This window comes from Onychostruthus taczanowskii, unplaced genomic scaffold (genome assembly GCF_017590055.1).
Source record: "Onychostruthus taczanowskii isolate IOZ18803 unplaced genomic scaffold, ASM1759005v1 scaffold1, whole genome shotgun sequence".
Lineage (NCBI taxonomy): Eukaryota > Metazoa > Chordata > Aves > Passeriformes > Passeridae > Onychostruthus > Onychostruthus taczanowskii.
Window position 1 is genome coordinate 24012719 of NW_024496525.1, and position 25116 is coordinate 24037834.

The 25116-nt window shown below is 44.8% G+C and overlaps 1 protein-coding gene across 4 annotated transcripts in view; it reads right to left on the reverse strand.

Moving 5' to 3' along the window:
- Positions 1-22409, reverse strand: part of FOXN3 (forkhead box N3) — a 208348-nt gene extending 185939 nt beyond the window's left edge. For 3 of the 4 annotated variants that reach the window (XM_041410450.1, XM_041412106.1, XM_041409629.1), the window contains exon 1: positions 22337-22407. The gene's annotated coding sequence lies outside the window, so the exon portion shown is untranslated. Of the gene's footprint in view, positions 1-22336 lie in introns of all 4 variants that reach the window. The other variant, XM_041411259.1, reaches the window with a different exon arrangement.
- Positions 22410-25116: the final 2707 nt, after the last annotated feature.

Here is a 25116-nt window from a genome sequence, read left to right on the forward strand (position 1 = left end):
CTCATTAAAACAATAATAATAAAGCATAACACACACCCAAACTGTGATTCTCTTGCATTCTTTTCTCTTTTACATACTTCAGAAATGCTGTTTATTTTCTCACTGCTCCTTGTCATATGATGTTTTAAGATTATTTCCTTTCACCTGCTGGAGAAACACCACTGGGACACAGAAGTTCCCTCTAATCCCATCCAGCCAAGCATTTATACCACTCTTATTAGCTTGGTATCCCAGTACCCTACTGAGCTGCATTATCATTAATTGTTTCTCAAGTGTTAGCCACAGGCTCAGCTTTACACAGTACAAAGCAAAGATGTGATCCCTGCCCTGAGGAGTTTTACATGCTAAACAGATGGTTAATGACAGCAGCGTAATGACAGCCTTTGGACTGGTAGGGGATAACATTTATGGAACAAGGAATAAATTAGCTGGGATTCACGACAAACTGCATTTGATTTTCCTGGAGAAAATTTGGGGAAGACTGCTTTCCATGATAACCTGGAAATGTCCACCGGGCTTGAGATCCAAAAAATCATAACCTCAGTATTTTTTGCAAATAAGAAGCTTTATTCTAAGAGAAAATTTACTTTAAAATTGATCAACTTTCTTTCACCAAACACACACAAGGCTGTTTGGTCAAAAAGAGGAGAATTTTAACTAAACAAAAAATATTAATGTTAAAAAGACAAAACAAAATGTTTTAGTAAGCCCTGAGTTCAAAAATGTTCTTTAAAAAAATATGAAAAGGCAAAATGGAAAACAACTGATGAGCTGAACAAAATCAGAGGTTAAGGTGTCAGGCCATGCCACTGGGTGAATGCTGTGCCAAGGACACAGTGGCATACAAGATTTTGGGCAGGTACAAATAAAGAGCTGGGCACAACATGGTAGCTTTAAGACCTGCAAGGCCAGTGAAGGAAGCTGATGAAGGTACCCCTCCACACATGCATTATTTATTTCTCCAAGATCAGAATCACCTGCAGTTCAGGCTCCCCCCAGGCAGCAGCAGGGGCAGCACTGCTGTGACTGCTCTGGGGGGACACAAACTCCCACCACCCAGGCTGGGACCAGAAGTGGGACAGGGATGGAGGCTGCTGGGTGGCATCTCCCACTGCCTGCCTGACAGCAGGGTGTTGAGCTCAACTAATTCCAATTAACCGGGACATTTCTTGTGCTCCTAACATCTGGCTGAGACAGGGCTCAAAACAGCATTTCTGTACTTCTCACCAGCCCATGATATTGGTTTCAATATACATGTGAGAAGACAGGCAGCTCAGAGACCACAATCCCACAGAGCCCAACTTCTGGTGCCCCATGCTCAGTGATGCACCTAAGTGGGACAAGCAAGGTCAGGGACTGCTTGAAATCTTCTGATGAGACAGAATTCAGCCTGTTGTGTTTTACCGCTACTGGCATTGGTGTTATCATCACAGTGCTAGAAAGCTGTTCATAATTTGGGTAGCACACTTCTGTATGATTCCTACAAGCCTATTATCAATTCTACAGTATAAGCACATAAAAAGATATTTTCTACTCCGTTTTGGAGTGTAACGAATGGTTGATTTTTTTTTTCTCAGCCTTATTGTGACCTTCTGGTATTGGGCAGGCTGCCCCAAAGAGACTTCCCCACACACCAGTCCTTTCCTGCATTCTAGAAATGCATTTCCAGTTTTTTACTTGACAATAACTCACTCTAAAATTCCCCTGTGCACTTCACATATCTTTAGATAAGACACTAAAGTAGGAGCTGTTAATACAGAAAAGGCTTCTCCTGGATGGTGGAAGATGTAGGTCCAGCTACCTTTCAGTTCCATTTCCCATTTATAGTCCTTCAAGTAATATTTGAGAAGGTTATTAAAATACAAGGTTCCTTTTTCCTTTTCAACTCAAGTATTTAAGATGTTGCAGCTCATTGAAAGCCACAAAAACTCAAATGCTTGTGCCATTTCTAAACAGGCTTGTACTATTTCTATGTCAGCAGCCAAAAGTTTGCATGTAGATAAAATACCTCCAAAAACAATGTCACAAAAAATAAATCCTCAGCAATTACATGAAGACCAAGAAAGGTACAATCACTGAGCATTTAAATAAGGAGACAAAAGAATCTTCAGCCCAATAGGATAAGTACCTTTAAAAGTCCCAGTAACTTCAATGCAAATTTAACTTAGAACAGCTCTGAAACAATCTAAAAACGAATTTGTGAACAGAATAATTGATAAGACTCTTGGGTCCTTATTTCTGTGTGCTCACATAATGGCAATTAAAGCTAAGCACCTTTGAACGGCCTCTAAACAAGCACATGAAAATCTAGGAGAACCTTTGAGTGGGGATTATGCATTAACCTAATGTTCATAATCATGCTCAGAAAGTTTCTCTTTGAAAGCTTGAAACAGAAATGTTAATAATCTCAGGCAAATAAAAAACCTTAAGCTATTGCAAAAGGTAACTTTTGAATCAAGTATATAATAGGTAATAAAACTTCAAAGGATTCATCACTTGCTGCAATTAAAATGTCCAACACAGATTTTTAAATAGCCTTCTCATGTCTAAGGAAACTTTTTTCCTCCAAGTAAATAACTGAACTCAGGTGAGCATCAGATTTTTTTTTAGGAATAAACATAGGCTTTCATCTGTGGTGCAGTGAAAAGAGCACAGCATCATAGACCAAACTGGCAATCAAAGCCATTTCCACTTTGCCTAATTTTGTTTTTTAAGGGTTCAAAGTATCAATCCTCCTCTTAAAAATCTTCAAGCATGAACAGTGAACATAAAACAATTAACAGCTTACATGAGAGAGTAACAAGGAGACTCTAGGAAAAAATACTGCCCACTCCTCAGTTTCCACACAGCTAACTGGAAATCTTCCATATTTTGGTAGAAGAGAGGATGTCTGTCTACAGCATGATGACAGATATGAGCCACAGACAGCAGCACACTCTAAAAAGTTCTTCCTAGGTTGCCTAGAAGAGGCAAAAAAAGAAAAAAAAAAAAGGAAAAGGAACATCCTCTTGTAGCTGTGGTTTTACAAAGAATTGCCAAAGAAAAAGCAAGCAGGCAACTCCCTGCCAGATTTGGCAGAACACCTGAAGTCTTAGTCTCATCACCACAACTGCCAATTACAGAGTCCTCAGTGCTGCAACCAAAATGCATCGACCCTTATGGACCCAGGCAGGCAAAATCACCTTGTTTGACTGCAGTCTCCCAGCTGGAGAAGCAGAGGATGCATCCATGGGATGGTAATACTTTGTGACTGCCTTATTCTGTGACTGGAAACAACTGCAGCATGAGGGCAGGTCTTGAGCAAGTCGGTAACACAGGCCCACAAAAGCTCTGTGATGGATGATGCTTTCACAATACACAAATAAATCACAGCAGAGCAGATGAATGAGTGGAAATTTTGTAATGAAATCAAACTACATAAAATAGAAACTTCATGTTATTTATGGCAGGAAGTCACCTACATCAGCCTAAAGGACTTATTAAGAGTGGTCCTACTAACAGCTGAACTAGCTTGAAGTCTTACACCCAAACAGCACAGTTTAGGCACTACTTATTTCCACTAAACAGTTTCAAAAACCTGTTCTTCTGTAGCACAAATTTGAAGAACTGAAGGGAAAAAGAGTCCCAAACACCATATTCAGAATCACTTCAGCTTATTTGATGACTTAAAATATTATAGGAAAAAAAGCCAAGCTTATTTCCAAATCACTTTGCACTTCATAAACTTTAATAGTATCCTTTATCTTCAGACAAGGTCAACTTTATCCTTTGTAACCTCATCCAAAATAAAACAGAATCAAACTGGTGCTCTTGCTTTTTAAAGACTAAAATCTGAGCATGATCATTTCCTTTCTTTCACTAGCAAAAGAATGCATGCATGGGACGTAGGATGAAAACATTAAAATGCTTAGATTTGGGGAGAAAAGAAATAAATAAAATAGAAGAAATACAAAAAATAAATAGAAGAAAAGAAATAATAGAAGAAAGAAATAATAGAAGAAAAACAAGAAATAAAATCAGGGCAACAGGAGCAATCAAGAGAACAAAAATTAGAGAACTGCATTCTTGTGGCCTGACAGCGTCTTTTACAGATTATCTAACAGAGCTGATGAGGCCAACCTATCACAGATGATCTCAGCATCTTCAAAAGTCATTGCCATCCTTCATCAGAACCAGGATTTTATCCCAGTCTCTGATAATTACTATCTTCTTTACAGATGGCCTGAACAGAGGTTAAAGTTGTTACCCTATCTCCTCAAATATTACTTCGGCTAGAAAAAAATCCAGTGACAAATAAAACCTGAAAGCAAACTCTCCCATGGCCAGGCACAGCAGTCCCAACAGTTCACAAATGTGATCCTTTCCATTTCTTCTGACTAGAGCAATGGCTTGTGAGTGATCACAGCCACTTTCAATGGGTTTGTGCTCCAGCTTTACTCATGGACTTCTGGAAATCCCTGCTCTGACCCAGACCTGAAGCAGCACTAGCTGCAAAAACAGAGCATGTTATGTGCCCCACCAGCATGGACCTGCATCCAGCTGCAAGCAGCTTCCCGAGGGAAGGACAAATCTCACAGTGACAGCTCTTCACAAACAGCCAGCACATCTGGATTTTGCCCCAGGTGTGTCACAGCCTGTTCAACCTGGAGCATTATGATCCCATCTGCTGCATAAGGGCAATTGCTTTGTGAAGCCCAAAACAATCCTTTAGATATCAAGATAAAAAGCAACTTCCCAATCTTTTTCCTTTACTATTGAAAATAATGTCAATGTTCTTCTCACAAAAACAAAAAAACCTAAAGCTCTCATGCTACAGCTTTGTTAAAGGACCATGTTTAAAACCTGACGACTCTGCTAAGTTTGAAGATGCATGGCAAACACATCAGGTGTAAATGCAGACCACGCTTTATGTCAGAATATACACCGTGTCAACAGATACACACCAGCTGAGGAACTGATATAAGCATATGTTTAAATCTCTGAAGAGAGAGACCTAGACTAAAACAGAGCTGCAGGAGAAGCTGTTCCCTCTCCAAAATGGCACTGTGTAGGAAGAAAATGCTTTTTGCTATGTTAAAACATCTCCACATTCTTACTTCTTGTTTTTCTTATACTTTCAAAACAAGACTTCTATACAGAAGGGTGCAGGCAGAACTTAATACATCAAAATATAAACAGTTTTCACCTCAGCAGCAGCAGAGATCAGTATGTGTTTGGTGGCACTGAGCTTGCAAAATTTGTTCAGATGAACTCCCGACTACGTGCACCAGCAGTTTGCCAGAGAAAGGCTATTGAAGCCTTTTATAGCCATTCAAGCAACAAAAGGACACCCCTCTATACACAATCATCACAGCCTGGCTTATCAAAGCACTTCACGAGTCTTACTGCTCAGCATCCTTATTTTTTAGCAATTATTGTTCTGACGAGTAACCCTTGGGCAGTGTCCAAGAATAAGGGGAATTTTCTGCTGCGGGATGCCTGGAGTGCTCCTCCTCTGCTAAGTGAAGCAATAAAATCAGTGTGTGAATGTGTACAGAAACAACACAACCCACCTTCCTTCCAGTTGTGCCTAAAGAGGTCACAGGGTGAAAAAGCAGCCCACCTGGGAGCTGCCTCTTGGGTCTCTCAGACTAAGTGATGCACCATGTAGAACTAAAAGCTGGCAGCCCATGTCCACAGGTACCTGTGCATCAGCCAGCTTTCCCTGAGCCAGCCATCCGAGCACAGGAAAAGGAGCTGGTTCTGAAGGCACGTTTAGTGGAAGAACCAATGCTGAGCTTTAGCCTTGGTGCAGCGACTGGTGAAATTTGAGGGCATCGGTATACAGGGTTGCAAAAGCTGCTAACCAGATACTACTTCAGCACAGACCAAGATAAAATATCTTATCATGGTCCATGCCGACAATTAAACCACTGTTTGGCCCCAGATTAGTGAATATAATACTTGTCAAGAGCAATTGGAGATTAATGGCCTGTAACTGCTTGGCTACCTTGCACTCTACAGGGTCAAGTACATTAATGTCAGTACAGAAACAGTTTCTCTCAACCCAGTGCTAGTACTACAAAGACCCATGAACTTGGAGATACAGGGGCCAAGCTCTCAGAGCCACTTTCTGTCACTAAGGTCTATTGGTGGCCGATTCTCATGAGGAAGAGTCCTCATGCCAGGGGAGTTCAATTCCCCCACAGCACACTGTAGATGGATACCTTGGCATGTGCCACTGCAGAACTGTGACTGAGGAGGAATTTCAGGGCAGCAAAGGCAGCAGACATGAGAGCAGGTCACCCTGCTCCCACCAGCGCTGGGATGGAGGCAGCCCAAGACCCAGACAACCCCAGGCAGTCCCCTGACCCCATCTGCTCTTCACTTGGCATATTTTCATACAGGAGAGAAAAATCAGCCAAAATATTCTGTTGTCCTTGGTCACTGCATTTCACTATAAAAAATGACTGCTCTAACATTTCAGAAATATGCCCTTAGCTCTGCTTTCCAAATCCTGGGCATTTCCAGAGGGCTCAGGATCTGACTCCTGAGCAGAGACCAGGTTCACTGGAGCACCTGTGCTCACCACCATACAACTGATGTGCTGAGGCCATACAGCTGCAACACTGCAACTAAAAGTGGTAGTTCTCAAATCTGGACACACATACAGAGACCCCAGCTCTGCCTTAATTACAGTTAGATTATTTAGCCCCTTTATCTAGGAATAAAAATAAACCACAGATAATCTGGAGATTAAACTAGAACCACTCTTCCTGAGAAATTGCTTTCTGGAATGCATAGTGAAGAAAAAAAAAGTGTGCAACTTATACGGCTCCCAAGGGAAAAATGAATATGCCAGTTGACCTTAAAAGAGTCCAGAAGAAGTGCTGAGCAAAATTTTAAGCACAATATGCTGTGCCTTCTTCAAACTCCTTCAGAGGAACCTTTGCCCTACCTCCTGGAGGTAGCAGAAATTATGTTTGTGAGACCATTGTTCATATGCATATTCTGGGTGCAGGCAGGAGTATAATAATAAAGGGAAAAGTTGCATTACCCTATGCTATCTTTGAACAGAAGAACAGTTTGAAATAATCTGTGAATCCTCTTTCTTACCCCGTGCTCCTCAGTTTCTCAAATATAAGTATGGAAAGAAAGGCCAGAAGGCAGGGAGAGGGAAGGATGATCCTGTGGTGTCTCATAGGGCTGGCACCTTAATACACACACCAGACAAAGAGTTGCTCTGATACAATGGGAGCAGGAGCCACAAGAGCCAGAACATCCTTCACACTCAGTACATGCCTGGGAAGTGTGTTTTGGCCACAGAAGTCATACAGTTTTTAGAGCTGCTCCTGTCAGTTGGAGAGGGGGTGTTCAGCATCCCACTGACTCCTCTCAAGCTCCAGGGTTTCCACAGAGCCAGCAGCCACAACTCTGCTGCGGTGACCACAGCTCCCCAGCAAGTCTGATTACCCCCCTCCTTGCTATCTCCATCAACATTCCTTCAACAGGACCTGAAAGGAGCACCAGACATGTGCTGTAGGTATCAGCCCCTAAAACATTGCTACAGAGTACACAGGAGCAAATCTGTAATAGAGAGCATCAAAGGAGGAAACAAGAAGTAAAAAGTAGCAGCCTATAAATGCACCTTTAGACATGAGGTGGCCATGAAGTAAAGGGCCACCTGATTCTGTACCCAATATCATTCTTTCTCACCTCTGAATCCTCACCTGATTTCACATGCCACCCCCCTATGGCAGCAAGCTCCTTGGGGCAGAAACCCTTCTCCCTGTGACTGCAGGATGCACACTGCAGCCTCACAGTGCTTCAATACCACCAATGCTACAGCAAGGTCCACCATGGCTGCTGGACTCCCAAGTGCCAAATCAACTCTGTCTAGCCAGAGAAGAGGAAAAAGAGACCAAAACAAAACCTTGAGCACATTAGTCACTGTTAACTGTTCTTTCCAGGAACATAACATTGAAGGAATTTCACTGTTTACTGGCAGGGAGATTTTGTGGTGGCTCATAGCTAAGATCAGCAAGAAATCCTTTGAAATACACATAATAGACATTAAAAACTTGAGTATTTTACCTTTCCCCTCAAAAGCAATTGCTGCTGTCAAGTACACCCTTCTCTTAGAGCCACATGTTCTGTTTAAGAATACCTAATCAGAAAAACATTCAGAGGTATTTAATCAGGTTTTTCTTTTCTCTTTAACGACCTAATGTTTTGGTTTGCATCTGCTGCCAACTCACGCTGGGTAGAAATTTAGTACTGTCAGCATTTAATTATTATTTTAACACAGATTTCTCTACCTTCCTACAGTGAAGAAATAGCTAGAAAAAATGCCGCTATGAGCAGTTTTTTAAGCCATTAGACACCATCCTTGTTATTTAGCCACACTGGAAATTACCATTCAAGGACACCCAGATGCTTGCTCTTCCATCCCCTACTAGGGCAGATGCTCCCCAGTCTGCAGCTCCATAGCCAACCAGAGGGACAGTGCCCAAGGGACAGCCTGGAGGGACTGCAAATACTCTACCCCAGAAGCTCAATAATCTGGGATAAGGCTCACCAAAAATGTGCCAAAGAGCTGGAACACAGAGCACCTGGTTGGTGTTGTATCTTGGGCCATAAATAACAAATCACACTATTTCTTTTTGTCAGCTTAAAACCCATTTTCCTAATTTTTTCTCTCCCTGTCTGAAACTAATAAATTTAATTCTGTAGCCTGCAACAGGCTACAGAGGAAATACAGGTGTTGGTCTGATGCAGACTTCAAGACGGGCTTGTTTCATTCACACAGTGCTGGGAAAAAAAGACACAAAAAAACTGGTTCCATGAATTCCAAAAGAAATCAAGAGCTGAGCTCATGGTAAGCCCCCAGCATCATGTAAGTGTTGCACTGCATGGTGTTTTGCAGACAGAACACGTGCATGGAGAGTTCCCTTCCCACTCCCAGCCACGCCTGCTCCCTGTTCTCCTCTTGAAAAGCAGGATTTAGGCTTTGGCTCTCAAAAAAACCATTGGAGAAATGAGCCTGCAGCAAAGCAGGGCTTGTGACAGCAATGTTAAATGGTGCAAAGAAGGAAGGGCTGTGAGGACGCACATGGACAGCTCCATTTTCCAGAGCAGAGGGAATAGTCAGCCACACACTAATTAAAACAAGCATTAGTCTGTGATATCAATCTAAGATAACACTAAGAGGTTTGTCACCCAAGGTAAAAAAAAAACAGAGGCCAAAACTGGATGCTACTGCTGGACCTGTGTCTATAGAAACCACATTTAACCTTAGCAGAGGATCCAACTACACAGGTGACTATTTGAGAAACACAAGCACCCTGTTTGGTGTAGGCTGACCTTTGCATACAGTCACACTCCTATTTAAAAGAGAAACATGTATATGGAAAAAGACAAGAACAGAGGCTGGCAGCAACAGGAAGGTAACAAATTTCTGCAACAGGGAGGTAAAAAATCTAATTTCTCTGATGGCAAAGCAGGGCCCTCTTACACAGCTGGCAGGAATGAAGCATTGCTCTTCTATACCTGAAAAGACCAAGTTGTGGGATATGGGATTTTAAATCCAGATGGTCACCATCAATGGAACTTAACTGTGATGAACAAAGAGGCAGCTATTTCATCTGCTTAACATTAACTCTTCCCAGAGTGCATTTTATAAGTCACATGCAGAGAGCAAAGGGCATATGCTTAAGAAGCCTAATACAAACAGAGTTTTGCAGGGTAGAAGAAAGGGAAATAGCCTTGGTTACTGAGAGTATTTGAATGTCACTCTGTTAGGCTGTGCATTGCATTTGACAGAGCTAGCAAAGGAAATGAGAAATGATAACTGATAGTGCCCTGATTAGATCAGCCACCTTGGGAAAGGTGCTGAAGCAGAGATATTTCACTAAAATAAGGAGAATCCTGGGAATAGATTTCTGGCAAGTGATCGCAAAGAAGATATGGCCAGAATTAGAAATGGATTTTGCAGGCAGATAAAATGTAATAGATAGAAGGCAGCTCAAAATGATATATCATGAGGGCCTATAGAGCAACCATAAAGTTTGTTCGCAGATATTTAACATATAGAGATCCTAGAAAGACTGAACTTCAAAATACACTTGCTGTGTTATTAACTTTAATGTGCAGAAATAAAACAATGTTGTATTAGAGCTCTCTAGCAAAAAAGGAAGCTGTCTTCTCCCCAGCTATCCACCTCTGAGTTCAATGGAGTTGCATTATTTTACACCACAAGACAGAAGTAGAACATGAAAATGCACATTTCATTATCTTGAAATAAATCACTTTATTAATAATGGCAGTGGTAATTAGCATAATGTAATAAACTCTTTATATGCATTTCTGTCGCTTAACCATGTTTCCTTCTTCTGAAGCTCATAGCCAAAGCAGTTCTTTAGACTGATACTTAGGCATTTTAGGGGAGTTAGCTTTACTAGCTGTTAAAAGAAGTCTTCACTGATCCTGCTGTCCACATCTGTCTGTCTGTTTCCTCCTTAAAATGTTTAGCCAACCAAATATAAAGACAACTGTGTTCTCGCTCTTCTGGACAGCATGGTGGCCAAGACAGAAACTCGACGACAGTAACTTGGGGAAAGGCTGCTACCTGGGTTCAGCCATTACACATCAGAGCCCCCCACCACAAGACAAGTGTGTTGACAGCCCATCTTCACTTGCTCCTGTAGTGTCACAAGACTTTGAGATCAGTCCATGGGCTTAAGAGACTGCAAGTCAATAAAGACGAATACAATGCTCCCAGGGGCCCGAGTCTGGCCCTCTGCTCCTCCCTTCATCGGCTGGTAAAATGCTGAATTTTGTGCAAACGAGTAACGGTTTGCATGTTGCTCAGAACAAAATAAAGATATCACAATTACAACCACAAGAATCTGTGTTGCAGCACACCTGTGTATTACAAGATATTCTCATCCACTGGCTCCAAAGAGCCATATGTGCATCACTCACACTGCCAGAATGGGAACAGTCACATAAATCACCTTTGGTATCAATGAAAGATGCACTTGACAGAGCAAAAATTTCTGAGGAACAGCCAAATTCTAACGCTTTACCTACCACTGGGATACAAGTTAGTGATAACCATTATCACCATCACTATATCAGTGACAGCAATGGAGTGCCAAACTCTGCATCCATAAAACCACTGCCACTGCACCTCTAGGGAGCTCCCCCTGAATACACAAAGGTAGAACTGAAATATAACCTATGTACATGACCAAATGCCAAGCTATTTGCTGAGGCAAAATCTTCACTGAAATCAGCTAGGACAATCACAATCAATAGATTTTGGCATGAGAAGGGACAAGCTTCAATTTTTGTCAGCGTTCATGCCCATACTGGCACCAGAACAGCTGCTTTTCCAGAGTGCCATGCTGCTTACTTCAAAACTTGTACAAGACAAGGCACTTTCTTGCCTACAGATGTCCCACTTTGGCTGAGCCTCTTGCCCCTTGCATTTGGAAACAATCAATCCATGCAGATTCTGCACCTGGGACGGGACAACTCTGGATGTATGGACAGACTGGAGCACGAGAGGCTGGAGAGCAGTGCTGTGAAAAGGGACCTGGGGGTCCTGGTCAATGGCAAGTTGAGCCTGAGTTTGCAGTGTCTGGAGCAAGGAGGGCCAAGCGTGTCTTGAGGCACACCAGACACAGCACTGCCAGCCGGGCAAGAGAGGGGATTGTCCCCCTCTGCTCTGCACTGGGGCAGCCTCACCTCGAGCCCTGTGTGACAATACAAAAAAGACATTAAGCCATTCGAGAGTCTTCAAAGGAGGGCCACAAAATGGTGAAGGGCCTTGAAGGGAAGCTAGATGAGGAGTAGTTGAGGTCACTTGGTCTGTTCAGCCTGGAGAAGAGGAGGCTGAGGGGAGACCCCACTGCAGTTACAACTTCCTGTGAGGGCAAGAGGAGGGGCTGGCACTGATCTCTGCTCTGTGACAGGACTGAGGGAATAGCCCAAAGTTGTGTCAGGGGAGGTTTAGATTGGATATAAAAAAAAGGTTCTTCACCCAGAGGTGGTTGAGAACTGGAACAGGCTCCCCAGGGAAGTGGTCACAACCCCAAGCCTGACAGAGTAGAAGAAGTGCTTGAAAACACACCCAAGCACATGGTGTGAGTCTTGGGGCTAATTCTGTGCAGCGTCAGGAGCTGGACTCCAAAGATCCTTGTGGGTCACTTCTGACTCAGAATGTTCTATGATTCCCAGCACTAGCACTAAAGAGACCCCACCAAAGCAGAGCTCTATTTTGGAAATAAACCCATCTCTTTCCAATAGCCCAAGATCAGAATTCTGCTGCCTTCATCATCATTGCTTTGAATGAGGGAAAGGTGGGAGGGAAGTTTCTGTCAACATTAATCAATGTTTAGGTGTTTCTCTGCCCATTCATTCATGTGCTAGAAGTGTTTCTGACAGTAGGAAATCCACTGAATATAAGCAGGCCAGTAGCAGCTGCTTGAGAAATAGTAGTGTGCATACCTTCCAAATTTCCCCAATGTCCCTAAGTTATTAGTGGGTGACAGGAGCTTAAATAAAGCATGTGAAACATGAAAGCAGGACAAATAATTATATTGGTATGGTGACTTCTATACTGGAGAGATTTTTTGCTCCAAATACCTTATATCAACTGTAAGTTTTTGGGGTCAGAAAGAAAATTGGTTTTCCATACTATGTCTTTGAGGGAGCAGGGTGCCTGGAATCCCTGCTGCTCTGTGCTCCCAGCTTGTATTCCCATAAAACTAGCAGCAGCTAACAGCAGCAAGCAAGATTGAACACAAACTCAGAATAAAAATTACTACCAAAATATTCTGCTCCAGATTTCAAAGCATTTCCTGAACTGTCCACATCACACCATGATCAAGCATCCTCTTTTGAGACAGAGCAAAAAAGGCAAGATGGGAGGAAGCCTGGATCAAATAAACCAAGTACAGACCATATGGAGAGTGGGTAGAGTCCACCAGCTTGGGACATAACCCTCAAAGGGAGAAAGGGCAAGTGGGCAAGACTAATACTATTCTCAACATCAGCATAGCAAAGGCTGTTTTCTGCAGCTCTTTGAGGAAAGATAACATTGCTTTTCTGGTAAGAAAAAGCCTTTGCCACTAGCATTGTGAAATTATACCCTGAAAAAGGGGCTCAGGGGCAACATACTTGTTCCTGGCCCTCTCATCTGCTCCATTCCTTCAATGGAACAGGCACAAACCACCAGACAACCTGATAGTACAGCCACAGTCTCTAATCAGCCTGGGTGACAGCTGAGGGTGCATGGCCTCCTTGTCAGCCCTCTAGGAACGGAAGCAAGGCTGCTGCAGGAGCACACACCAGTCCTCCACCTCCTGCCAACTGCGCTGCAACAGGAGCAGGCCCTGGGATTCCCAGCCCCAGCACTGCAGCAGGGGAACTATACTGCTTTCTGAGGAGAACCCACGAGTGACCCACAGCGAAAGGCTTCCCATCTTGTGCCTCCAAGCCCACCACATCTTTCCTTGCTTTCCCCAGTAATCACCTCTCAACTATTTCGGCTTCAAGATGCTCAGCCTGTTTTCTCAAACTGCTGCAATGGTAGCTTTCCATACAACTAGGAAACAAACCATGCCATTTGGAAAGCCAAAATGCTTTCTGTTTCTAAAGACACTGACTCTTCCACCCAGGCTGGCTGCTTCTGAGGTGCTGGTCTGAGAGATCACCAGAGTCACCAACAGGAAATGGGGATTTCCTCATCTGTCAGAAACGGTACCCTGGCTTAGCAAAAACAAAGGATTTTTAAAACACACTTAACTTTTCACAATTCGTGCTGGATTGTTCAGTGTCTTTTTTTCTTTTGGTACAATTATGTCGGTGCCATTTCCAGTCAGGCTGGTTGCAGTTGTTGCACTGGGCCCCAGGACTGTGAATGGCTTACAGTTGCTCCAGTAATGCCACAGGCTTGTGAACAAGGGTGACCATACCAATACACATGCCTAATTTCTACATTTTTCCTATGTTTTAATCTCATTTTCCCCATATTTTACCATTTCTTCCAGTCTCTGTTTTCTTCCTCCTTGCACAAAGCTACTATTTCCTGAGTGAGATCTCCTGTTCAGCCACAACACAAACTGAAGCTGCAATGTTTCTCTCAGATCTTCTTCATCACAGCCCAGCCCTGCTCTTGCCAGACACGGCAGATCAGCAGGAACCCATCTGCTGCCTCCCCTGCTTCCCCATACTCACAGGTGGTTCAGCACTGCACCACTCCCTGACCTGGGGTCTAATATCTGGGGCGCAGCAACTGCAGCTACAATGCCGGTGTATTTAATCAGGACACTGCGACTTCCCAGCACCTCTTCGAATTTCCTGAGCACCATGACTGCAGCCTGCCCTGGGTCCCCAGGGGCAGCAGGCACAGTGCCCAGCTGGGGGTCCCCGGGGTAAGCTGGGGCCACGTCACCCCAGCAGAGCTCGGCACGGCGCAGCTGCGGCAGCACCACGGCGCAGCGCCCATTAGTGACGCTGCTGTGACCACCCCCAGGACATTAAGGTCTGCTGCACCACTACATGAGACTACTCTGCAGTAACAGAAGTGAGGAGGGGAAAAACTGCACATACCAGTAAAGATGTAGCTTATTTAGGTTCAGCTTTTCAAAGTTTACTAACTAGTACAAATTATTCATGGCTCATGTCTTTAAAGAAGTCAGTGCCATTTCCTTTCTATTCTTAACCCTAAGTAATATTTTATGGTTCTGCTATTCCTCCTTTCAGATGGAAAGACATTTGTCCAATCTTGGCTTTGTGAGATGTTGTCTTCTGGCCCTCTTCACCCTTGTCTGATGATTGTTCTGTACCTCCACGTCCTCTCCCCCAGCTCGTGCTGTGGCCTTAGTCTTGGTCCGTTCTGTACACCCTCCACACCCTGGGCATGATCTAATTCACTCTGACACCACTTCCTACTGTGCCAATGTGAAATGTACTTTCTGTCACTGACTCTCCTCTCCAGCCAAGCCCATCTCTCATCCAGCCTTGCTGACACCTCTTGCTGGGCCTCTCATCATCAAATCAAACCAAATATAGCTGTAATGGACCTTGTGAACTTCCTTTGCTTGCCCAGCCTCTCTATCCCTTCTGAACAAACTTCCACCCTCCCTGTTGCCCAGGCCTATAACCTCTTCCAGTTCCACCATTCTTTACAGCCTCACTCTTCTTGTAATACCACCTGACACACCATCAGGTGGTGTAAGTCAGTGTAATTACACTAACTCAAATGGCATTATACCAATTTACAAGAGATGAGTTTCTGTCCTGATGCCTCTAAAAGCAAATATATTCTATTTGACAAGTAAAAACCTTCAGCCAGTTCCCTCAACATCTCCTGTATTTATTACTGTGATCTCTTGCCCTCTGGACTCCCAACAGCCACATTCTTTTCAAAACATGACTCCTCCTGAAATTCTTACACATCCCTTAGCTCTCCACTGTTCCCGACCCAGAACAATCCCTTCCACTCTCCAGCCTTGTGTATTTACCCACTGCCCACTCCTAAGCCAGTGCTTGGCTTCTTAAGCCTTCTGAATATACCTGAAATAATCTGGTATGCTAACAATATTTAATTAAGAGTAACAAATCATTCACTAATTCATAAATTTATGTTACAATAAAATAGAGGGAAAATAATCATTTTTAAAAAGAATTTTAAAAAGGAAAGAGAGCCCCCATAAAAGCTGAGCACCAATTTCAAATTCAGGCACAATTTAAAAGCCCATGTTTAACACAAGGTGGGCACGACTGCAAATGTATGTACTGAATTACCACGATTATATAAAGCATTACATGTTATTTGTTCCCCCTAACACCAAGCACTGTGCTATCCCAGGTGAGCTGAAAGTTTCATAATCATTTTAACACCAATATAAATCTCAGCTTAAGCCAAACACACCACAGTATAAAATGATGCAATGGACATCACAACACCCTGCATCTTCACACTCTCTAGACCACATGGTGAAGTTTTGTAATGGCTGGAGACTTGACACTTAGTGGATCTGACCTCGCCACTGTAGCTATCTTTGTCTAAATGTTTCCAGTTTATAAAAAAAAAAAAATACAAAAAAAGAGGGAAAACCCCCAAAAAACACTTTACATGGGGTTTTTTTCAGATTAGTATCTGTTGAAAAAAAAAAAATAAAAACACTTTCCAAACTATTGAAAAAAAAAAAACCTCCAGGGTTTTCCACACCTGGAGGGCTGCAAGAATGTGGAGGCAAGATCAGATCTTTAATGAGAGTACTAAGGACTTCACCATATGCACCATGCCAAAATGATAAAATGTTAATGAAGTGAAAGTATATTAGTGAATTATTAAAATTTCACTCCTCTCTGCAAAGCACAGAGTAAGAAAAACACAGTGAAGATAATGATAGAAATAGGATCAAAACATTTGGATCCCTTCACCACCTCCAACATTAAAGCTTTACAAAATGTGGTGTTAAAATTAACATATTAATTGAGTAGCTTCTACAAATGATCTACTGTAAAACCCAGTTCAAAACAAGTTTGAGTTAGGGATAAAATGAGACATAAATCAGTTAAATCTAGATGGGCCGGACCTACGGCTTCCTCCCATCTCTAATAACCTCTCATAACCCCTCTAATGCCTCTGCTCCTCTCCACAGCAAGCCCAGCCAGCAATTAAATTGCCCACAGGAAGATCTCACTGAGGGCAGGAACAGTGAGCAGGGCCGGGGAGTTCATGCCTGCATGCTATGCCAGAAGCTGTGTTCAGGAAAAGTTTGGCCTCACTATGAAGCCCAAGAGCTAAACCAGAAAACAGCTCAGTAGCAGGGTCCTGCAGAGGTGCCAGGGCATGGAGACAGGAGCCTTGTGAGCCTGGGACTGGAGGCAGGGCCACAGGAGACATGGGGCCACTGCTTCCAGTGGGGCAGGCAAAAGTCTGGCAGAGAACTACACTAAAAAGAACAAGGGCTTTGCCACATCGTATTAAGGAGCAATTTCCAGCAAAGCTGCCATTCTGTAAAATGCTTTCCAGGGTCTAGCTTGGATTGCCTTGTACATAAAGTCCCGTCTGTTAGGACATCTGGAGCGTTCTCCTTGCAACAAAAGTAAATATGCCCAGACATGGTGAGCGGGCTCTATCAGCAAGCTGGTGGCAGGTAAGCAGTTTGCCATTAGGATCCCACTAGGGAATCTCACACTTTGCCTGAGCAAACAGTTCAGGGCAGGGTCCCACCACAACTGAGAACATGGGAGGCGGGCAAAGGAAGAAACTGGTGTGGGCCAAATGCATCCCACTCCTGGAATACCTGTCTTTATTTGGCTTTAATCTATTTTCAGTAAAATGTAACACATTCAGTGTTGGAAACTTCATTGTATCAGCTAACATTGATATAAATTCCTGCTAATGTTGCAAAAAACAATCCCAGTGTCAAACATCTAGGCAGATCTTTCCATTCAGTGGCACCTAGCAAGCCTGATCAGAGGTCACAGCCTTGCCATCTGTCTGTCCTGCAGTCAGTGCGGACACAGAGAAAACCATCTCCAGCAGAGACTCTTAGACTACAGACAAGAGAAATAAAAGAGCAACAAAATACTGTTCAACAGTAGAAGCTTTGCCTCCAGTAGACTTAGCCTGTCCAATTTTCACAGGCATTATGGAATAGATGCACTTTATGGAGAGTTTTTTAAGAGCATAATGTGTCCCCTACCTAAGAGCGGTGGGGAGAAACTGATCCCCAGCCAGCAAGCAGCCACCAGAGCCCAGGCTAATGTGAAGGTGGTCGGTCCTACACAGCTCACCTGACAGTTGTGTGTCCAGCCATGGTGAGCTGCAGCCATTCCCCAGGCCCCCTTCCTTCACCAGTCACCTCCAGAGCAGAGCTATCCCACTGCTCTGCACCCGTCCTCAAGGGGAACAAACGGGACACAGGGAGCCTCACTCCTTCGTGGGCTGTGCTGACAACCAAGGCACAAACTCTTGGCTAGACAACCAGCTTCACTTCCAAACAGTTATAAGTCCCAAGGATGCCAAAGGCACCTAAAGCCTTACAGTGAGTTCAGGGAGGGCTTGAGTTGCTCTCATGCTCGGCAGCTCAACTTGAGGCATTTTAAATGGAACAGAATTTCCAAAACTGTAAGATAGAATCACTTCCCAAAAACTGCCCTGCCTTGCAGAGCTTCAGGCTGGTTTCCCAGAATCAGCTGATCACTTCTGAAAACACACAGCTGTAATTTTATACTTAACTGAAACACTGCTCTGTTGGAGTACTTTTTTATTATTATTATTATTTTGTTACAATTTTGCTTTGGCTTGGTCATGACAGAAGGCATCAAGGCAAATGCAGTTTCATTACAGATATGTCAAAATTGTAGCCAAAGTCACACTGCATTGTGTTACATCTCAAGTGGCAAATTCCAGCATCAACCACGACAGTCCCAATCCACTCCAGTTTAGGCTTCCAGACAGCCCTGGCAGCTTCTCCTGCCAGAAACAGCTCCTAACACCAAGACATCTCCTACAACAAAAACCCACCACTTGAATCTATTCAGCATGCCAGGCAGCTTCTCACAAATTTATATAACTTTTCCATGTTTCCCCCTCAAACCCCTCTGCAAAGCTTAACACCATAAAAACCCTGTAGTGAGCTGACATCAGAGAAATGTTTATTTCCCTGAGCCTCCCTGCTTATGAGAACTAAACTGCTGCCCTCACCTTTGCTCTGGACCTTCATCCAAAGCCGTGTCTAACCTTACAAGCCTCCAACCTGGCATCCCAGCCATGCTGGGCAGAGACCAGAAAACAACTGGCATTTTCTGGAACCACTGCTTATATTCTCACCCCCAGCCCCACATCCCAGACACATACACACCACACTGGTGCGTTAGCATGAGTACACTTGGGAAACGCGAACATATTTTCTAAGTTTTAATCCATTAGCAATTGCTAATTAAAGGGCAATTAATTTGTCTCCCAGCTCTGCCCCTAATTTGCCTTGCAACTTTGTGCAGTCCATGTGAAATGCTAAGTTTCAGCTTCCTATGCTCCCGCAACTTCTGTGGATATTAGAAGATTAATTTCTGTAAAGTGATTTATGATCCATGATGAAAGGCAGTTCAGAACTGTAAGAACTGCTCCTATTAGTAAAATAACTGGTGCATTTTTTGATCTTTCATTTTAATGGGGGAAGAAAAAGAAAAGCCGAGCTGAGTATCAGCAATGAGGCTCAAAAGGTAAAAATTGCAAATTGGACACATCTGAAAACATAGCCCAGAGAGGCTGGTGGGGTGGCTTTTTATAACAGCAAAAAAATGACAGGACAACACAAGCATTTAACTTCTTGCATTTCCCTTGGGAATGCCTGGCATCATAAAACTTTCACAAACTAAAATCATTAGAGATAAATAAAGTAGCACAGACACAGAGGGTGATGAAGGGTCAACCTAGGAGATACCTAATCCAGCTCATTTCCTTCAATGTGTAAAAACAAGTAACCGACACGTTTCCTGCCCGTGAACCTTCCTGCCGATAAGGGTGCTCCCAACAACAGGAAATTCGCCTCTAGAAGCAAAAGCACACTTTTGCTACCAAGCCAAACTTTCTCTATCTGAACCCCACAGCACTTAAAAGCAGCATTTGTCTCATCAGAAGTGGATTAAACAACTGCCTGACTGCCTAAGCCTCTGCCCATCACAGGGAGGGGGGTCCCACCTCTTGCAGCCTGGTGCCAGCCCAGCCGCCAACAGGGACTCCTCAATCAGAAGCAGGCATTGCTCCCTCTGGCTCTCCCATCCCTTCAGCCTACTCTGCCTGCAACCAAGTTTTAAAGTCAGGTCTTGCTTGCGTTTTTTGGACAGCAAGATCCAAAGCTGTGGGTAAAGAGGTTACTGATCACCCCTGCAAGATTTACCTCCCGATCTGCAAGACCTGATCACCAGTCTCTGGTTCTCTTAAGAAATAATAATACAAAAAGTGTAATATGCAAGCAAACCAGTCATTTAAGGCTTCAAAATGATGATGATTTATACAGTGGGTGAAGCACTGAAGTGCTATTTCTCAGCTTGGTCACTACAAAATGAAGATTAAAGAGAGGAACAAAAGGAAATGTTTTGGAGAAAATGCAGTGAATACTCAAAGGCATCTCTCTCTATCACAAACATCTGAAATCAAGAGATGCTGCCCAAGAAAATAACCAAAAACATTAACACCTTTCTTGTGAGTTTGCTGTGAAATAGCTCTCTCCTGCTTCAAAAGCAAAATAGCCTCTCCTTTCACACACAATAAACTTTCAATAGTCCAGCAAAGTAAAACTTCAATTTACGACAATAATAGTCTGATTTTCTCATGCTGCATTCAGCAGCAATGAAGTATATTTTATTCTCATATCTCTGCTTTTCTCCTCATAGCATGCTATAACAGAATTGTGTTTTCTTTTTTTCTTAAAAGCATTGCAAAGGGCTTCCCAAAGTCATTCACCCCCTTTTTTTTTTTTTTGAATAGGTGATGCAGATCTGTGAAACAGACTTAATATGCAAGTCCAAATCATTACATCTTAATATAGCTTCATAATACAAAGGAACAGAAGGAAATCAATCCCAACTTTATTTCTCAGGTCCATAGATGCCTATGGAAAGAAACATGGCCTGATCATCCAATTATAAAAAAGTCAGCCCTTGTTACTTTTGCCTTTTAAGCCCCACCATCCTTCTGCTTTGAGCCTTTTCTCAGGTTCCCCAGCAGCAGGCCAGGCTGGGGCAGCACACCAGTGGGCATGGGACAGGTGGCTGCATCTCCTCAACTCCTCCTTGGATGGAAAGTGTGGGACAATGTCCAGGGAGGAGAGAGGGAGGCGGCGGTGCAGGGTTTTATTGTAAAATGACCTTGATTTGACAGGCATGTTCTCAGGTTTCAACAGATGCTGTGGGAAAGGCAACAGCAGCCAAGGCGGTCTGCAGGCATTTCTGATGATATGCAGACTTTTTTCTTCTGCCTGTTTTTTTTTTTTTTTAAATACATGGGGGGGGGCGGGGGGAGTCTTCTCAGTTTCCATGACAACAGTGTCTCCACTTGTCTGTTATTAGATACCATCCGCTTCCTGTGTCTAAATTTTTAAACCAATCAGAAAAGTGTTTATAGATTTTGTAGCTCCTGGGACAGTCCCTCTCCTCCACGAGAGCTACTTTAATGACACGTAACGCTCCGGCAGCCAGGGCTGCAAGGCCTTATGTTTTCGGCTGCAAAGTGATCACAGTTTATGCTGTTCACCGGCTGATTCATGGGCTGTGCCAGAGAAAACTGGGGGTTTTCTGCCCGATTTACCGTACCCTTAACAGACGTTACCATGTCAGATTGTTTTAAAAACCAGACAAACTCATTTTCATTGTTGGCTGATTGTTATTTCTGATCATCCCATGAAACAGCAGGATCTGTCCCTGCGTGACAAGCGATTGCCTCGGCGAGGCCGTTATCCCACCGGAGTATCGGTCCGCCCTGACGGAAATGGATTCACCGTACAGCATCGCCTGCTGCAATTAAAGTTTCGGCAAACTGGGCTCCGAGAGCAGCCGCACTGTAACCGTGCGAGCAGATTTGCACAGGCGTATTTTTCATGATGTAAATAATACCTGGCCGCATCACAGTCGGCAAGTCAACAAGGAAATCCTTCTCCAGGGCGCAGGGACACGCGCATACATTGTGAAGGAATTAACACACGGTAAGTCCAGTTAAGTGAAGAGCCGGCACTGAAGACCGACGAGCAACGGCGAGCTGTTGTGAGAAGGGGAAAATCCCTCTCCCGGCGGCTCTGACAGGCCAACACTACCGGAGGAGGATGCCCTTCAGGCGGGTGTGCAGGCACAGACGGAGCCCGGGAAGTACCGAGCGGCTTCTTCCCGGGCGGGGATCCAAGCGCCGGCGGCACGCAGGAACAAAAGGGAGCGGTGGGGGGGCCGCCCGCCGCCGGCTGCGCCGCTGCCCCACCAGCGCCCGCCGAGCCGGGGCCGGAGCCCACGGGCCGCGCTGTCGGGGCACAGCCCGCCCGGGATGCGACCCGGCAGCCGCCCCGCACGCGGCTCCGGCTCGCCCCAGGGCGCCCTTCCCTTCCCTTCCCCACCGCCCGGCGGGGCTGCTCGGCGGCGGGACGGCGGCAGCCGCGCGGGGCTGCCCCCACAAACGCCCCGGGGCGGCGCCGCTGCCCGCCCGCGGCAGCCGCCGGCCCAGAGGCCCCAAAAGTTTGGCCGCGGCTCCCCGGCCCGGGAGGGACGGGGCGCGGCGATAGCGGCGAGCCCGGGCGGGCGGGCACCCGCTCCCGATGACACCGCGAAACGCCCCCGCCGTTACCTCTGTCCACGTCCTGGGCTCCCGCGCCGCCGCGGGGTGGTGGGCGCTCCCCGCGGCCGCCCCGCTCCGCGCCATATAACGGAGCTGGCGGCGGGTGCCCGCGCCGGGCTTCCCCGAAGGAGAAACTTCGGGAGCGGGAAGCTGGCGGGGGCGGGTTGAGAGGTGCTGCTCCCTCGGGGGTATTTTCCTGCCGGTGTGCGGAGATGCAGCCGGCTCGAGCGGAGGATGCAGGTCTCACGCGTTCTGTCCCTTTTCCTTCAGGGGAACCCTCTCGGGCCCGCTGTCCCACCGGGGCCGGGCCTGCCCGGCCCGTCCGCCCGTCGCGGCACAACGCCCGGCGAGTGCCCACACGCCTCGGCTGCCTTCCTTGGCCCGCGCGTTGCGACCGGGAACGGCCTTCGTGCCACCGGAGCCGGTCTTTTACACGCTGGAAAACGAAACATGCAGAACTAAAACTGTTATTTTTTTACCGTCTTACCCGCCGGGAGCCTCAGTGGGGGCTGACACCTCCTTGCATCGTATTTACGGCTGAAAGCAGAGAAACCTCCCCATGCCAGAAGAGCCTGCAATTCCAAGGGTGCACCTGCCTCCTCCTGCCCACTCCTCTGCCCCTTTGCAGCCCTCCCCGCCAGCCTCCTCCTGCTGCTTGTCCTGCCTTGCCGCCAGGAAAGCAGGTGAGGGGAGCTTTGGGCTGAACGGAGGCCCGTCTGCAAGTGCAAAGGCTGGCAGGATCTCAGAGGGAGCTGGTGCCATCAGCACTGCCACGCACCTGGAGACTATCAAACCTGTAACGGGCATTTAATTATTAATTTTAAGTTAGCTTTCTTTAACCAACCCTGTAGAATGACAACGCGAGATATATGTAATTGCTGTAATGATTTCAGCAAAAGCCTAGTTTATTCTTTTAGATTTGTTTTATCATAATGGCTGGGAATGGCTGGATCAGAATGAGATGAGGTCTTTTCTTTTCCCCTAAGAGATACATTCTTTCCTGGACACAAAGCTTGGACATAAGACAGAATGACAGCTCTTATCCCCCCAATTCTTTTTCCTGCCTACCCAAACTCCACTACTCTACAGGATTGCCAACCTTAGATCAACATGCTTTGCTGTGGGCATGACACAAGGAGACCCAGATTTTGCACCAGCATATTGCACGACAATGTACAAAAAGTATCAACTCTGAATTTTAATGACAAGATGTGAAAAAAAGATAAGGAATGGGGTTTTATACCTGTATCAAATATAGATCTACTAGAAATTACAAAATTGTTCCTCTGCCCTTTTTTCTTTCTGTCTCCAAGTTGATTTTGAAAAGCCAGTATAGGTTGGAGTAGCAGCGTAGCCTTTCCATTTGTAAAACTTGCTGGCCTGAAACTTCTCCCTGCCCCCATCTTCGTCCTAGTTATGTCCCTGAATATTGCTCACCTGTGCAGATGGCAAAACCTCCTGTTGATTCCCTGATGCTCGCCTCTTCAATGGATGGATGGGCTCAGTTTATTCCAAAGTGAATATAAAACCTTGGGGTTTCCTGAGAAAAGTTACAGTTTTCATTTTGTAGGTGGTTTTGGTGACACAGAGACAGAGACAATTCCATCCCAAAGGATTCCTGTGTAAGACAGGTTCCTCGTTCAGTTCAATTGAAAGTTTTCTACTGACTGCTGTACAAAAGCTCTGCAAAATTTTCAAAGACTGTATTGGGATAGATCAGCCTGGCTTGCTGAATGCCCTTACAGCAAAGCACTGACAAAAATCAGAAGGTGTGGAATGAACCCAACCCCAGGCTCCTCTTCCAGGTTTGTTTCCTGGTTCAGATGGGTAACTATTGGAGTGATGGTCACTGGAGAAGCTCAAATGCCTGCTTTGGTTTTAGTGACAAAACTCCAAAAGTAGCTGAACATTTGGGCTCAACTATTGATGCATCTAGAGCTGGGGACCCTGGGCACCATGTTAATAACAAGATTTCTATTAATTGCTTTTAAAAATATAGATACCTGTTTGCAACATCATCACATAAGGAAATCTCACAGATGCCAACAGAGACTCCATGAAGGGTAAAATCCTGGTGCCACTGAAGCAATGCCCAAGTCTTGTAATGAACCTGGATACTACAGGTGCTGATAATCCTCTCAGGGCAACTTCATATCAACAATACAATCAAGGCATCTTGTCCCGTGCTTACCCATTAACTCTAAGGCAGGTATTTTTCCTAATGAAATCAGTTTTAACATTCCTTTGTTCTTTGATCAGATTATCTGAATTACTGTGTGCCTGCATCTATGCTAACCACAGCCGTTTGAAACCTCAGCCTAAGTTCCTTCAAAATTGAGCCGCAAGTGCGTGCATTTCCCTTCTTCTGTTGTTTGCTCTCAAGTGATGCAAGCTTCATTATTCTTTAATTTCTTCCTCCTTCCTCCCACTCATGTATTTGATGCTTTCTTACATGCTTTGTAGCTCTACTTCCCACCTCCTCCTCATTTAGATCCTTCCAAAAGAAAAGAGTGTTTTAGAAGACCCACATTTGCAAGGGAAAAATATTAATAGTGGAAATTTTCTCAGAGATGCATTTTTCCTATGCCTGCAAGTGCATCTTGTCTCTCTGTATCAATCCAAGCCATGTTAACTCTCCCATGTAGAGGTTGCTTTGTTATCTCTATCTGCCGGATTAAATTAATGGAGATGAAATTCTTACCTCTCTCCAAACTGGGGAGAATTTATGATTTATGCTGTCGAAGTTTTCTGATGTCCACATCAGTCTATTGTATCTCATTTTCCTTGGA